This window comes from Vulpes lagopus, chromosome 3 (genome assembly GCF_018345385.1).
Source record: "Vulpes lagopus strain Blue_001 chromosome 3, ASM1834538v1, whole genome shotgun sequence".
Lineage (NCBI taxonomy): Eukaryota > Metazoa > Chordata > Mammalia > Carnivora > Canidae > Vulpes > Vulpes lagopus.
Genome location: NC_054826.1, coordinates 163,818,630 through 163,835,681, shown reverse-complemented (window position 1 = coordinate 163,835,681; position 17,052 = coordinate 163,818,630). Strand labels below are relative to the sequence as shown.

At 42.7% G+C, this 17,052-nt stretch overlaps 1 long non-coding RNA gene across 20 annotated transcripts in view; it reads left to right on the top strand.

The window, feature by feature from the left end:
- The first annotated feature begins 18 nt into the window (after window positions 1-18).
- Window positions 19-17,052, top strand: part of LOC121486507 — a 160,471-nt gene continuing 143,437 nt past the window's right edge. For 17 of the 20 annotated variants that reach the window (XR_005986672.1, XR_005986657.1, XR_005986656.1 and 14 more), the window contains exons 1-3: window positions 338-830; window positions 2,261-2,367; window positions 3,478-3,545. This is a non-coding gene — a long non-coding RNA (uncharacterized LOC121486507). Of the gene's footprint in view, window positions 127-337; window positions 831-2,260; window positions 2,368-3,477; window positions 3,546-17,052 lie in introns of those variants that run through there. The other 3 variants (XR_005986664.1, XR_005986658.1, XR_005986659.1) reach the window with 3 other exon arrangements.

The window sequence follows — 17,052 nt, the reverse complement described above, 5'->3', positions numbered from 1 at the left end:
CTGCTTTAACCCGCGGTTAGGGACGCTGCTGTTTGCGCACGCGGCGCTCTGACGTCGTTTAGAGACTCGCTGCTTTCGACACCTGCGTAGATGCAGCGCCTTAACCCTTATGCGCGTGCAACCGGGGTATTTGCCAGCGTTGTTGGAATTTTGTCTTTGACCCATTGCTTTTCTCCGGGGGGGGGGGATTCTCTTGTGTTTTTTTTTTTTTAATTTTATTTTTTTATTATTTTTTAAAGATTTATTTATTTATTTATGATAGACATAGAGAGGAGAGAGGCAGAGACACAGGCAGAGGGAGAAGCAGGCTCCACGCAGGGAGCCCCACGTGGGACTCTATCCCGGGTCTCTAAGATCAGGCCCTGGGCCGAAGGTGGCGCTAAACCGCTGAGCAACCCCCCCGGGGCTGCCCGGTTTATTATTATTATTATTTTATTATTATTATTATTTAAATTAGTTTGTTTATAAACTACAAGGATAGTCGGTGGTAGAATACGCAGCACCCCCCCGCTCCCGCGAGGTACCCCCAGGTTCCTCTTAGGCCGCAGCACGTGCGTGCAGGTGTCCGGCTGCTCCGTTGTGCCGCCTCCGTCCCAGCGACGCTCCCGCGAACGCTCTTAGGCACGAGGTGACCAAGCGCGAGGCTTCCTAAGGTCGCAGCAGGCGCCTGGAGGGAGGACGTCGTCCGCTACTGCTGGTCCCAAGAACGTCTTCTCACCTGGTGGCTGGCAGGTGGCAGCTGTTGTTGATCTTATTCTGCCTTGAGAACTGGTTATGTGTTCTCACTTTGAAGATTGATGGATCCTCGGTGGCCTTGAGTAATTGTGTGTGTGTGTGTTTTTTTTTAATCTTGGATGTGTTGAGTATATCATGTTGCGTACACTCTGGGTTCCTGTGAAAAGGCTTTGGGGGACTATTGATGATCTGTTTTATTTTTTTAAGATTTTATTTATCTACTCATGAGAGACAGAGAGAGGGGCAGAGACACAGGCAGAGGGAGAAGCAGGCTCCATGCAGGGAGCCCGACGCGGGACTGGATCCCGGGTCTCCAGGATCAGGCCCTGGGCCAAAATCAGGCGCTAAACCGCTGGGCTACTGGTGCTGCCCTGTTCGGTTTTAAAAGGCGGTGGGTCCAGTTTGATTTAGATCCACAAGTTCAAATTCTTTCTCACTTTCCGTGCACGCTGGTCCCTTTCAGCTCAGCTCTCAGAGCTGTTATTCTGCTTGGAGCCTGCCCTATACGGGCAGCACCCCAGCATTATTTTGGAGCTCGGGCAGTATGTTAATTCCTGGTATCTGCGGTTTTGCTTTCCTTTGGTTTCAATTTTTTTAAAGATTTTATTTATTTGTTCGTGAGAGACACAGGCAGAGGGAGAGGCAGAAGCAGGCAGGCTCCATGCAGGGAGCCCGATGTGGGACTCCATCCCGTGTCTTCAGGATCCCGCCCTGGGCCCAAGGCAGGTGCTAAACCACTGGGCCACCCGGGCTGCCCGCTTTCCCTGGTTTCAGTTAACCTGTGATCAACTATGAGAAGCAGATGATTCTCCTTCTGACTCATCCTCGGACAGTTACAAATGCCTGTTATACACCTCCCTTCATCTCATCCTACAGGCATTTTAGCATTTCACATAGAAATAAAAGGTTGAGGAGCACCTGGATGGCTGGTCTGGTTGAGCATTCAGCTCAAGTCATGATATCAGGGTTGTGAGATGCAGCCCCACGTCAGGCTCTGGGCTCAGGGCAGGGTCAGCTTGAGATTCTCTTTCTCCTTCTGTCCCTACCCCCAGCCCCCAACCCTGCCCTGCTTGCACATGCGCTTTCTAAATAAATACAATCTAATAAAAGGGTGAGTAAAGTCCAAAAATATACTTTAAGAGTGAGAGACCACATTAATATAAATTTTATTACAGTATATTATTGGAATTGTTCTATTTCATTATTAGTTCTTGCCTGGTTTATAAATTAAGCTATAATTTATCATAGCAATGAATGTAGAGGGGAAAAAAAACAGTATACATAGGGTTTTATCTGCAGTTTCCGGCATCTTCTGGGGGGTGTTGGAACGTATCCCCAGTTGAAAAGGGGAGGCTACTGTAGTTTAAATTGTAGTTCATTTCACAGACCTTTGCTAAACAGCTTTGTGTTTTTCTGCAAATTCTTAGTTCAGGTGTGAGAACCATTTATGTGGGTTTATGCATAGAATTTGGGGGTCCCCTTCTACAGAGCTCCCCTTTTGATACTCATGTTCTCTCTTTTGCAGAGTAACCTCTTTCTGGCCCTCCTGCCAGAAATAGGAGATTTTTCTTGGAGTTCTAGCTGCCTTCCATAGCTGCAGCTGCTGACTAGGGCCCACACTGGGGCAAAGAGGTGAGAGAAAAAAAAAATGTGGATTCCCTCCATAGTCTTCATACCACAGAGGCCTCCTTTTCTATTTCTCTTGTTTGGAAAGTTAGGGTTTCTCTTGGTCTGAGCCCAGGCCCCAGCTCTCAGGGCAAAGCCCAGAGGGAGAAAAGGAGAGGGGGGAAAAAAAAAAGCCAGGTATTTCCTGACCAACTTTGACTCACAGGAACCCCTTCTCTCAATTTGTCTGGCTCGAAAGACAGGATTTTTCTTAGTTTCTGCTGCCTGTGCTGCTGTTAGTTTTACTAGATGCCGGGCTTCAGGTCAAAGCTGTGGGAGAAAATAGGAAAAACAAAGAGGGCATTTCTCCAACTTTTGATTCAACCCAATCTGCCCATTTTTGTTTACTTTTCGGAGTCCTCGGGTGGTTGCTTTTTGTATTTTGATCTGAGCTTTTAGCTGCAATCAGCAGGAAAGAGTCGTGGTCTTATTTTATCTTGGCTCTGGCAGTGCAAGTCAAGGAAATGCAAATCACTACTACATATTCATCAGAATGATTAAAATGAAAAATTCAGACAATTCCAAGTGTCGGAGACGGGTGTGGAACAACAAATTCTTACACATTCATATACATAGTGAAAGTGTCAATTGATGTATCTCCTTGAGAGAACATTTGTCCAGAATCTATTAAGTCTGAGCAAACGTATACCATATGACCCTGAAATTCCACTCCTAAGTATATTCCCAACAGAAATGCACATATGTTCACCAAAAGATGTGTATAATAATGGTCATTGCTACACATTCATAATAACCCCAAACTAGAATTTTCCAATTGCTTATTAATGATACCCTGGAAAATAGTCATGTATTCACACACTGAAATATTATATATAGAAATGAAAATAAATTGCAACCGCATTAAACAGTGTGGCTGCCACTCCAAAGTATAATATTGAAAAAGCCAGATGAAACTTGTACGTTTACATCAAGTTCAAAAGCAGGCAAAACCTAAGTATCTTTATTTCCTAAAAATCCATTGAGCTGCACACTTACCATTTGGGCTTTTTTTTTTTTTTTAAAGAAAAAGTTTAAAAAATATTTCGATTTACCTAGCTCACCTATCCCCTCATTCAGGTAGATGCTTGCTAAATATTCTACTAACTTGAGCGGCAGAGGGCATGATCACAGACCCCCTTGACATCGTGAGTATCACGGGTGAGTGGGTACCTTCTGGTCCTAATGGTGATTGAACTCCCTTACAGTTGTAATATCGAGTCTACCATACCTTATATTAACTCGTATTACAAAGCTGTTAGGAAGAGATCTATTCTTGGTTCTAGAATGAATTGAGAGTCTAAGGTGGCAATTATCCAGTCTCTAAGGTTTACATTTGTAGATCCAAGGAGAATTTTCTAAAAGTCCAGATAAATCAACGTTCTTGTTTATGCATGTTCAGTTCACATTCAGGGGGAAAAAAAATGCTACTCAAAAAGAATGGAAGATAACTTTTAATAAAGTTCCAAATCATAAATTCACTTGAGTCATAATTGAGATATATTCAAGTAAATTTTTTTAATTGACCAGAGTTTTTTTTCCTTAATTAAGGTACATAAATCCTTGTGTTATAAAATAGCTAGAATTATGACTTAACAAGCAACTATAAAAACGTTTGCTCTTGAAATAAATAGGTCTTACTCAAAAGAACAAGGAATTTAAGTAAATAAAATGTCACTGGATTTAACACTCATACCTAAGAAACTCCCTAATTTTAATCTGGGAACCTGTGGAAAGTAAAATTCACTCCTTAGGTTACAAGTACGGCAGCGACATTAGGCGAAGTTGTGGCGTGGTGTGAAGTGGTGGCTGGGGTTAGTGCAATATGTACAGATATTACAGGACAGAGGGGAGGGTGGCTCTACCCTCCAGAAAGGTCCTCAGAATTTGGAAATGGAGTAATAAAATACGATTTAGAAGTGAGGTTGGAAGGATTAGCATGCAATTGATTAAACCAGCCCCGTGAAAATAGAATCAACTCATTCTAGCATCTGGTTTGTAGTTTTGACATGAAGGTGAACAAAGATCTCCTAAAGCCAATCCATATGCCTGAGAGAATTCTTTCACAGGTAATAAAAGCTACTCTTTATTTGTCACTATATATTCAGTGGTGTGGTAAGAGCTTTTTACTCGTGATAACATTTAGAATCCTCCCAATCTTTAGGAAAGATACTATTAGCTTTGTTCAGATGGGAAATCAAGGTTTAAAACGGGTAGGTACCTCTTGAAGGGCTGTAAAACGTAACATACGGTGAACATACGGGGACTCAAGTCTGATTTCTTGGTTTGCAGTTCCAGCTCCACTACATGTTAACTATGTGACCTCAGGCGAATTACTTGATCTGTATTTTGTTTCTTCGTGGAGGAAGTAAAGATGATGATAATGGCACCTGTATTTCAGAATCACCAAAAGGAGTGTGATAACTCACTTAAGGTGCCTGATAACTATAACTCAATAAGTGATGGCTATCATTATTCCATTAAAGGCTAGAGCTGGCGAATGACATCCAGTTAATGTACCAAAGTCAATCAGGTGTAGTTGGTAAACGTTTTCTGTGAGAATCGTATGTCAACAGAAAGATGATTTACAGTAAGTCTGAGATAACAATGAAACAAGACATAAGAATACATCTGGTAATGACCAGAAGGGAGGGCTGTTTGTGTTCAGGGATTACAACTAACTTGTCAAAGAGAAATATTCCTAGAACAGAAAAGGAATTTCAAGTATCCCAACTTGAAAGAAAAATTCCTCCAGACCACCCATTCTCTTTCTTCTAATCTTATGCTCACCGAACAAGCCTCTGAGTGATTTTTCTCCTCCCGAGTACACTGACACTACTGTGGCAAAACACCCAGAGTGAATACTCCACACACACTATTTTTTTTTTTTTAGAGTTAGCCCTCTTTATAGATTGGTAAATTGACATTCTGAGACGCACATCAGTTTCTTATGGGTCCTCTTAGCATGTTGATCCCCAAGAGGTTAATTAGCACTGATGGAAGCAATAAAGTCGAGTTCCTGCATCTACAAAGCTAAGAATCTGGTTCTGGGTATTGCACTACAGCTCTTTGCAAATAACAAACATCACAGTGATATGGCTTAACCAACAGAAAGGGGAAGGAGCTAATGTAAAGAGAAGGTGTTTAATGGACTAGCAGGGCAAGAGCGCGACACCAGTCCAGGAGAGTGACAGGGCGTCTGGCACTCTTCGCCATTCTCTCGTCACTGCCTCTCTGCTTGAGTATGGTTCTTTCCTTTTCGTAGACCAACTTCCCCTGTTGCTTCATTTACGGGATGGGTAGAAGGAGTACATACTGACTTAGACCCGAACAAGCAGGGCTCCTAACAAAGGGCCCACCCTTTGGAGAACCTTCTCCAGATATTCTAGGACCCCTCTGGTGCCCTGGAGCCAGAACCCGGTTTCAGTGTGGGTCTTGGCAATGGAAGCCCTCAAATATTCTGTTGTTGCTGGTGGGTTTGGCCTGGTCAGCAAACCTTTCTGGGTGGGACACTCTACACCTGGACCTGGACCTTATGGGCCTCAGTTCCTATTTCTCCCTTGCAAAGTCCTCTCAACAATAACTCCCTCTTACTGTCGGTGGGGCCCACCAGGTGCCCGACAAGGTCTGGGACTTATACCTATGGGGGTAGGTCTCGGGCTGCATCGTCTATTCCTGGTGAGCCACTGGCCAGGGCAGTCTGTCTTTATCTTATTTTTAAATTTTTAAAAAAAATTCAGTGAGTTAACATATAGTATATTATTGGTTTCGGAGGTAGAGATCAGCGATCCATCTGTCTTCTATAATTCCCAGTGCTCATTCCATCACAAGGGCAGTATTTTTTCCATGGGGTTGCACCAATGTTTAGCCACGAGAATGAGACTGATTCACTGTTTTGGGGGTGATTTTCAATACTGTGGACACAGAATGGGTTCAGGACCTGGGCTAGCCACTGTCCTCCGTGGGCAGCCTGTATGAGGTGGTACACAGGTGCTTACCTGTTTGTACTCAGACCTAGGAGCCACCTGGTGAGGAGCAACTGAGAGAGTTATGAGTAGCTCACAGGTCTTTGATCCGGGGTTCCCCCTCAACCCATTGTTGGTGACCAGGGCAGTCATACCACCCTTTTGTAAGCTATGTGCTATATGTCAGAAAATCCTGGTCATGGTCATTCTTGTCCTTTCCCAGAACTTTCTAGACTAGTACTGCAAAGTGAATGGCCCCTTCCTATCAAAGTCATTTCTTGCCTTTAATCAGTGTGGTGACATTCTGCTGTCCTGGGTTGGTCTTAAGCCCTGTGGGACAAGGGATAGATATGGCTTACTGCCCTTCTTGCTCTGCCCAGGGCCCCTCATCTATCCTTACTACTGCTAACTGGTGGGTGGCGGCAGGATTGTGGTCAACATGAGAAAGGTCACGTTCTGGCAGTGCAGTGATCAAGGCTTATTAGTTCAGGAGAAGACATGGTCGGAAGATGTGTTGTTCTATGTTAATGCTTCAAACTCCATAAATAAATGTTATAAACCTCTAAATGATGATTTAACATGACCATAAAACAGAGTAATTGTTTACATTTTCCCGCATCCTCTGGCTAAGACTTGCATTTGTGGTCATCATTGACAAAGCACATTAACAACATTTGAGAGTCATTGGAAACCATTATTCAAGGGCAGCACAATGGATGTTGCCAGGAGATGAGTGATGATATAATCAGAATTCAATAAATGGCATTAGGGAACTGCAGAGGCCAGAAGATCTATACTGTTTCAATTTTAAAAGGTTCCAAAGAGCCATAGCATTGTGAATAATAATAGTGTTGCTACCTTTTCCTTGCAGCGGGATGGATATATGAAATTAGCCAGGAATGGTCTCCTTGACAGTAAATAACGTAAAAAGTAGATCCTGGAAACTAGGAAAAGTTTTCATGTGCGCTGACTGGACAATAAACATCTGTGTTAATACCTTTTTTTGCCCTAAATTTTTGTCAGTAAAGTGCTATACCTCACGTGGGCCTGTGATTTTTGTCATGACTTTTCTAATCAAATTATTGCTATTGATGGCTTCCACCAGCACACCCCCAAGTATTTGCACAGAGCCTCGTATACCCCGGAGGCAGTGTTAAGAAAGCATACACCTTTATATCTCTTTTCCATTCAAGAGATTCCAGTTGGGAATCTCTTGGCCCCGACTTCTGATTTCCAGACAGAGGCCCTTGGTCCCGTCCGCCAGGTCAGGCAGTCAAGAGCATGATGTACTGTACAACCCTGACTGCTGGGAGGCAGAGGGGGAAAGGGTAGGACTCAGAGAAAAGAAAAAGCAGTTGGTTCTTGTGTCAGTTTTCTAGTGCTCTGTAACAATCGACCACAAACTTAGCTTAAAACAACCTATTTTATGATCTCCTAGTATCTGTCGGTCAGAGGTCTGACCCCAGCGTCTCACCAGACAACAGTGAAGTTACTCCACGGGTACACAATTCCGTCTGAGGCTCAGAGTCCTCTTCCAGGCTCATTCAGGTTTTTGACACAAGTCAGTGCCTCGCAGCTACAGAGTCTCATTTTCTGGCCAGATGTCAGCCAGGGCCAGCTCCAAGCGACTGCCCTTAGGTCCTAAGCCTTTGACCCTCTTACAACATGGGGTTTACTTCTCCAAAGCCTGCAAGAGAATGTCTCCATAGGCTATTTCTGGTGCTGCTGCTGCCACTGCCACCATCACTATTATTATTACTTGCTGCCACCACCACTACGGCTACTGTCGTCTTACAGAGTGCAATGTGATCTCATCACCTTTGCCATGTTAATGTAGCTGGATGCAAGGAGTGGCATCCCGTCATAGTCACAGGTTCTGGCTGTATTCAGAGAGGGGCATAATACTCGTATGCCAGGAGGAAGAATCTTGGAAGCCACCTTAAAATTGTGCCTACCACGGCTCTCGGCCGGGCCAGTGCTCTAGGAGATGGCCGGTGCTGGTGCCTCTACCTTGAAGCACGGGGAAATCTTGAAGCTGACTGTCCTTCTTCTCAACATTCCCTTAAGAACAACATAGTTTATAAAGTGCTTAGGATGTGTGTGAATATTCCTAGATATCCAAAGTCTCTTGGACTCCCAAAATACATCTTGAGTATTTTGTCACGCAGGTTTCTTTTTTCTGCAAATCGATGACAAATTATCAAACGTTTACTTAGTACACTTGAAATTTGACATTCTCAGAAATTTGGTGGGTTAAATGATGTGAGTAGACACGCACGCTTCGTGAGTCCCCTACAACTTAAATTCTCCTTCCGTTCTCTGCAAACCACGAATAGGGAATCTTTGCCAGCTGGTGTTTCAGAGTTCCTTATAAATTAATTATTGTATTTACTAGCCATGTGGGAGTGGAGAAGTCTAATTGGGTCAAGGAGGCTGGCCCTGCTGGAGACCGAGCGGCAAAGCACGCGTAAGGCATCACTTGCAAATGTAGCTCAGTGCTTTTTTTTGAACACATGTTGGGGGGGAAAAAGTGAGCAATGTTGAAATTACATGCAAATTTGTGAAAAATCGCATCATAATTAGAATAAAAATTTGCTGAAATTTGCCATCAGTCTATGGCAAGGACAAGGTATTTTGGCGGACGTGGGACTTCACAAGTGTCCCCTGCCATGGGAGGAATGGGCTGCTTAATGCTACAAGCACATTCCTTCATCGTTCCCTCACACCCCACAGGGCCAGGGCCAGATGTAGCAGCGAAGAGGACAGTACCACAGCCTGGTGCTCGCGGAGTGCTGGTGCCTCTGGGTGTGTAAGGGGGTAGAAGCAAGGGTCAGGAGAACGGGTCGGCATGGCCAGAATATTGTGGGCACTCCCGGTGGAGCAAGTCGCCCAGTTCACGGTGGGGGGCAGGGACATTCATCCGGGTGAGTTCACTGCAAGTCACGGAAACCGAATCTGGTTAAACGTTACCCTTATCCTTTGGTGCCAGGACAAGGGAGCAAGCCAGTCAGTCACACGGGGCGTGAAAGTGGAGGCGACACTCAGAGCTACTGGGCCTGGAGGTGTCATTGGAGAGTGAGCAGCCCCCCCCCCCTTCAATTTGGGGGATAGGCACCTGCTTACTGCAGTCTTGGTCCTGTTTTATCCTCCAGTCTTACCAGCATAGTCAAGACTTTTTTTTTTTTCTAGTTTTCTTTCCCATGAAAAACAGTTGAGAAAAGCATTCACAATGGTGTAAATAACCAAAAACAATTTATTTATTTATTTATTTATTTATTTATTTTTTTTAAATTTTTTTTTAAATTTTTATTTATTTATGATAGTCACACACAGAGAGAGAGAGAGAGGCAGAGACACAGGCAGAGGGAGAAGCAGGCTCCATGCACCAGGAGCCCGACGTGGGATTCGATCCCGGGTCTCCAGGATCGCGCCCTGGGCCAAAGGCAGGCGCCAAACCGCTGCGCCACCCAGGGATCCCCCAAAAACAATTTAAAGTACACATTCTTTTATTTTTTTTTTTAAGATTTTATTTATTTGAGAGAGAGAGAGAGAGACAGCATGAGCAGGGGGAGGGGCAGAAGGAGAGAGAGTCTCCAGCAGATTCCAGAAGCCTGGAACCCAGTGTGGGGCTCTGGTTCAATCTCACAAGGCCGTGACCATGACCTGAGCTATAATCGAGAGTCAGATGCTTAACTGACTGAGCCAGCCCGGTGCCCCCACAGTACACATTCTTTTAAAAGGGTTTTCAGTTTAGCAGAAATCATCAAGCCCTTAAACCGTAGCTCAAAACCTCAAATATTGACAGGGCCAGACGGTAGCAGGCATGAATGAAGCCTGTGTAAGATGCTAGGGCAGGGACGGGCGGGCTATTCAGACACCTTCAAATGCAACCTAAAAATAGGGACTGCTTTGGCCAAACAAGAAGTACCTGCTGGATTATTAGATCAGTAAAATAGTTGTGTTCTCTGCCTGAGGTTAAAAAAAATTCAGTTGCTATGTTAGAATCTCTCTAGGCAAATGGTGTACGGACGTAACGAGAATTGGATGGAGAATACCTACTTGGGGTATTATTTCTCCAATCAAACTCTTCCTGTGAGGCCTTATTACACGTTTCTTTGGCTTTCTTTCCCACTGACCCTGAGATCTGGCCTAGTTATTGCCACTTTGTGCCGTAACAGCTTACTGTCTTGCCTGTATTCCATGAGTCACAAGACATAACTGGAAAGTTTTTCACAGCTAGAAACTGTCGAGAAGTAGATCACGTTCAGGAAAAAAAAAAAAGTTGCAGCAGCATCACTAGGAGCCTTAAGCGTGTCTCGTCTAGACAGGAGTAGTATAGGAGACCAGAGTGGTCAAAGTATAGGAAAGTCCAGGTGCTTCTGAGGGGCCTGTCAGTCATGGTCCCTTCAGCCCGAGGGACAGATGGGATTCTTGCCCAAGCTGTCCCGTTGGAATACCCAGTCTCTCGAAAGAGGAAAATCGCTTCCTCCATCGGGAACACCATGAGGGGAAAGAAAAGAAGAAAAGTGATATGGTCTAATCTTGTCAACTGGACTTGAGGCGAAGAGCATGATGATTTTAGACACAGGTGGAAGCCTTGGCTGCAGAATGCCCTGAGCAGGATCTCCCTAAGTAAAAATCGCCTCCAGTAAATAAACCCAGAATCTGTTGATTTATGGGACGTGGCTTCCCAGGATCATGTCATCAAACCTACACAACTCGTGGAGGTATAAAACGAAGATGTTTCACAAAAAACACACGCCCCCTCTTCTGTGAGGTAATAATCCGCAAAACCTCCCACAGAAATTTTGATCTGTTGTCCTGGGCTGGTGGGGTGGAAAGGACCTTGCAAAAATGCCCCAGACCTTTGTCTGCTTTGTCTTTGTCTCTTGATTTCCTGTACTCTTGACATTTGTTAATAAAGCTTGATGCTAGGAACTATCTCCGATTTTTTTGTGGGTTTTGATATGATAATCCTGTTCGCGTTAGCCTTGACTGGCCGCGGTACTTGGTTGAGGAATGAATATGTGAACCAGGAAAAACCAATCAGAATATTCCCTAGGGTTCGTTTAGGAACATTGGGTGAGAAAAGTTCTCTCTCCATTGGAGTTCCTAAGCGGGTAAACGTGGATGTGCAGCGCATTGTAGGGAGAGAGTCCACCCACATAAAACAAGTCCAGCAGACACAATAAGAGCTGGTGGAGGGAGAGAATCGGGGGGAGAAATAAGGGATGGAGAGAGAGAGTGAATTCTGAACATAACATTTGAATGCCTGAATTTTGTTCTGTCCGGAGCCGTGTCTATCCCCCGGACTTCCTCCATGAGCCGAGTCAGCACACGTTCTCTTTTTGCTTAAGCTACATTATGCTGGGCTGCTGCCCCTCGCCACCGAGAATTCTGGCTAATGCCATAGCTGAAATTCGGTATAGACCAGACTAAGAGGAAGACCTCAGAGCTCAGGAGCAGACAAGCCACCATCCAGGAGAGAGTAGTGCTCAGGGATAAAAATCAGATGAGAAACCAAGAAAACACACATCATAAAGCCATTCAGAACTTCCGCCTCTGGTTCACAAACATCAAGAAAGATTAAGATTACGACTATTACAACAGTGTTTTAAACCATTTTATCCTAAGCAGTGCAGAGATATATGCCTTTCTGCCTTTTTATTTTGCCAGCTGTACCCCGTGAACCTCTTTTGCGGCTGTGTGACCAAGTAAGACAGTTTTGCAGCTTTGTCTTTGGCTCAGGAAGCAGAGCTCCATTTTAGAAGTTGTCCCTTTATGTTGTCCTTACCTCTGTGCTTTATCCATCCCTGATTCCTCACAGGGAGGAGATAAACCGTATTTATTTCTTCAACCTCAGCACCTAGAACACGGTTAGTGCTTAATATTTGTAGAACAAAGAGAAGCGTTTTTTGCCTTTGCCATCATTGCAGCTCTACACGAGCCTGACCGATGTGAAATTGCACAGGCTTGATTCCTTCTTACTCTCTACCAAATGTGCATAATTATATTGCTTGGTATGCAGCAAACTTGTTAGATTGTGATGAATGCTATCCTAGTTAAGGCTTGTTGCTAACATTTGCAGTGAGCAAGGAATGACTACTTTAAATTGCTGCACGGTTGAGAGCTGTGGTTAAAATCACAGGCTTTCGGAACTAGGATTTCTGCTCTGCTGTGCTAGCTCTGTAACCATGGTCAAAGTGCTGTATCAAAAGATGTCACACTGTCATTGTCGATATTAAGCGAATGCTACATTTAAAGCTCTTTGGCAAAAGAGAATCTAGCGCACAGTAAGTGCCATGTGTTTGCTGTGATTATTCTTATTGCGCTCCGGGCCTCACTTTTATCACAGGAAAATGGGTATAAAATCATACCTGTGTGCACAATTCAAATAAGATCATGCCTCTAAAATGCTTGACAGTAAATGCACAATACAGAGCAAGTATTAATAGCTATGACTAGGGTATAGTTAGATTAATTGAAAGTTACCATGTGTACCAAACCTGCATTACCAGTTTTCAAAAACAAAGCAATAGGGTAACTCATTTCACATTAAAACACACTCATATACCCTCAAGTAGTATAGTGTGGGGGTTAACGGTACAGACACTGAAACCAGCCTGCCTGGGTTCAGGTCTCAGCTCTACTACCTGTTACTCATGTGATCTTGGGCAAGTTATTTAACTTCTCTGAGCCCCCGCTAATAAAAGAGGAGTAATGATAGTATCTGCTTGGTGATGTAGTCCCAAAGACTAATTGAGGCAGTGCCTCTAAAGTAATAAACACAATGCCAGAAAAATAGTAAGCAGGCAATAAATGTTAGCTCTTATAATTGCTCTGAGCCTCAGCCACTTTCAGTAGTAAAAATGAGTATAAAGATACCTACCTGACCAGACTGGAATGTGGGTAAATTGTGATCATTCCAGTGAAAATGTCTGGTAAATACTAGATATTTCATAAATGCCAGTTTTCTTTCCCATTTTTATGATTCAGGAGACAACTCAGAATTTTACCATGCATTAAGGTTGTCAGTATAAATATCAAGCGTATGGTTGTAGGACAGATAGGATTAGGTAAAATTTGATCAGTGACACATACTAAATGTTGTTTATTAAATGAGTATGCAGGCTGTTCTTTTGGCTTATTGGCTGTTCTTTCTTATTAAAGAAGATTGTGCCAGGAATACCCATTTTTATGTATTAGTTTGATTCAGGTCACGGGTAAATGGCGATTTACTCTATTCAGAGGATAGAGAAGTAGGCTGGTATTTCAAGTGTCTTGCAGTGAACATGGTGCACAATCTGCTAGAACTGAAGGAGAATGTTATTAATCAAAAGGTGCACGAGAAGGCAAAGGACTTCATTATGCTGTCTTGCTCCCACAACTTGCACCTGGAGCTTTTTAATGAATGTGCCCTTTGGAGACAGGTGGCACTCTGCAAAGTGTAAACCTCTCTAAACCTCTTCTTGTCTCAAACTGACACGTCTTCATGGCACTGTGAATAATCAATCTAAGCCTTAAATGATGTGAAAGGCTTTGGTAGGAGTATAATTAGTTGAAACAATTTTTTTTCTTGGTCTTTAGGAGTACACATGGCTAGAATAAGGGAAAAAATGTCAAGAAACAGCTGGAAAAAAGAAATCATGTATTCATCTGAAAAAGGCGAGCCTATAAATGATGATATTGTGTACTGGGTGAGCAAGTACAGTAGATGGCAGTTTAGTAACACCCAATATCATTTTGTCACGTTTAAAAGTCATCTTTTTAAAGAATATGTAGAAAAATATATTTATCTTATGTTTTATATATTGTCATCTTTCTTGGGAAAAGTTCTGCGTGTGATCTCTGTTGGCTTAGAGAAACAGAATTGTTATAAACTTGTCGAATAGCACAGAATCTGAAAGGGACATTGGGGTGCTCTGGGATTTTTACACCACATTTTATTGGCATCTTATTCATTTCGAGGCACATACAGATTATGTGTGTGTGTGTGTGTGTGTGTGTGTGTATTTGAAGCAATAATGCACTTGGGAATTACTCTCAAGTAAAATAACGCTAAAGCCAACAACTGATTCTTAAGAAAAACTGGCTGTAATTTTAGCATTTCATGCACAGTTCTTTAATTGTGAAAGCACTTAACAAATTAAGAGAGGTGTGCAAAGGGAGCAGGGACAGAGAATATTAGGAAGAGAAGTTAAAGTTTCCAAGTTTTTTTGCATGGAGAAAAAAAGAACCCAACTTTCCCTGAGTTACAAGCTGAAGATTACATCACTTGTCACATGGAATTCACCAAGAGTCCAGGCATTAAAAACATTCTGATCAGAACAGAAAGCTGACAGTTCTTCCTACAATGGAATCAGACCATTACACATGCTCTGTTGGTTTAATTGAGCATACATTATATCCTTCAGCAAGAAGGCTGCTGCCATGGTGCCCTGTTTTCTTGGGCACCAGGGCTTGACAGATTTCTCACACAAGTAAGCAGTTGAGAGTGATACAATTTTGACATGAAATGTGCTTATCCTTTGAAAGCCATTAAACAAGACTTGTTTGCTTATAATTTGCTAATAAAATAAAGGGCCTTCTGTGGAAAGCAGTTTTAAAAACACATCATAACATTTTAAGTGTGTAGGTCTTGCAACGTTTGTTCTAATTTTCTAGTGACAGACACAGAGTAATAAGATTTCCCTAACAGATGCTTAGTGCTGGGTACTCACATGTCACTCAAGCTGACAAGGTTTTAGGGAAAAAACCCATTTTTGTCACCATGTGACCAGTTTGAAAAATTAACTGCACATAATTGCAGCGTAATTCAATTTTGCTTAATTGAAAAGTATAAACTTCACAAAATATGACTTATTAAAGTTAATATGATAGAATTAATTGCAAATATACCCTAAACAACCGACTAGATACTATTCTACAAATTTGTCTGTCCCAGACAAAATTCTAATCGTACATGCCTAGAGAAAAGCATTAGTTTAGCTTACAGTAGGATCATAGGATTTTGGAGTTGGGAGAGAGACTGCAAGATCATCTATTTCAAATTAATGCCTACTTTTAAAGACTTTATAGATATATGTGTATACGTGTGTGTGTGTGTATATATATATATACATATATACATATATAAGGAATATATTTGAATTTTGAATATTGGTTGAATTTAATAATTCAAATAAGATACAGCAAGCACCATTCAGGTTGTAAATGACATGAACATAGTTTCTTCATACATTCACTCATTCTCTCAACAGATATTTATTTATTTATTTTAATTTTTATTATTTTTATTTTTATTGGAGTTCAGTTTGCCAACATGTAGCATAACACCCAGGGCTCATCACCCAGTCACCCCAACACCCCACCCACCTTCCCCTTCCACTTTCCCTTGTTCATTTCCTAGAGTTAGGAGTCTCTCATGTTCTGTCTCCCTCACTGATATTTTCACTCATTTTCTCTCTTTTCCCTTTATTCCCTTTCACTAATTTTTATATTCCCCAAATGAATGAGACCATATGTTTGTCCTTTTCCGATTGACTTATTTCACTCAGCATAATACCCTCCAGGTCCGTCCATGTCTAAGCAAATGGTGGGTATTTGGGTATTTGTCGTCTCTAATGGCTGAGGAATATTCCATTGTATACATAGACCACATCTTCATTATCCATCATCTTTCGATGGACACCGAGGCTCCTTCCACAGTTTGGCTATTGTGGACATTGCTGCTAGAAACATGAGGGTGCAGGTGTCCCGGCATTTCATTGCATCTGTATCTTTGGGGTAAATCCCCAGCAGTGCAATTGCTGGGTCATAGGGCAGGTCTATTTTTAACTCTTTGAGGAACCTCCACACAGTTTTCCAGAGTGGCTGCACCAGTTCCCATTCCCACCAACAGTGCAGGAGGGTTCCCTTTTCTCCGCATCCTCTCCAACATTTGTGGTTTCCTGCCTGGTTAATTTTCCCCATCCTCACTGGTGTGAGGTGGGATCTCATTGTGGTTTTGATTTGTATTTCCCTGATGGCAAGTGATGCTGAGCATTTCCTCATGTGCATGTTGGCCATGTCCATGTCTTCCTCTGTGAGATTTCTCTTCATGTCTTTTGCCCATTTCATGATTGGATGGTTTGTTTCTTTGCTGAGTTTAATAAGTTCTTTATAGATCTTGGAGACTAGCCCTTTATCTGATACGTCATTTGCAAATATCTTCTCCCATTCTGTAGGTTGTCTTTTAGTTTTGTTGACTGTATCCTTTGCTGCGCAAAAGCTTCTTATCTTGATGAAGTCCCAATAGTTCATTTTTGCTTTTGTTTCTTTTGCCTTCGTGGATGTATCTTGCAAGAAGTTGCTGTGGCCGAGTTCAAAAAGGGTGTTGCCTGTGTTCTCCTCTAGGATTTTGATGGACTCTTGTCTCACATTTAGATCTTTCATCCATTTTGAGTTTATCTTGGTGTATGGTGCAAGAGAGTGGTCTAGTTTCATTCTTCTGCATGTGGATGTCCAATTTTCCCAGCACTATTTATTGAAGAGACTTTCTTCCAGTGGATAGTCTTTCCTCCTTTGTCGAATATTAGTTGACCATAAAGTTGAGGGTCCACTTCTGGGTTCTCTATTCTGTTCCGTTGATCTATGTGTCTGTTTTTGTGCCGGTACCACACTGTCTTGATGACCACGACTTTGTAGTACA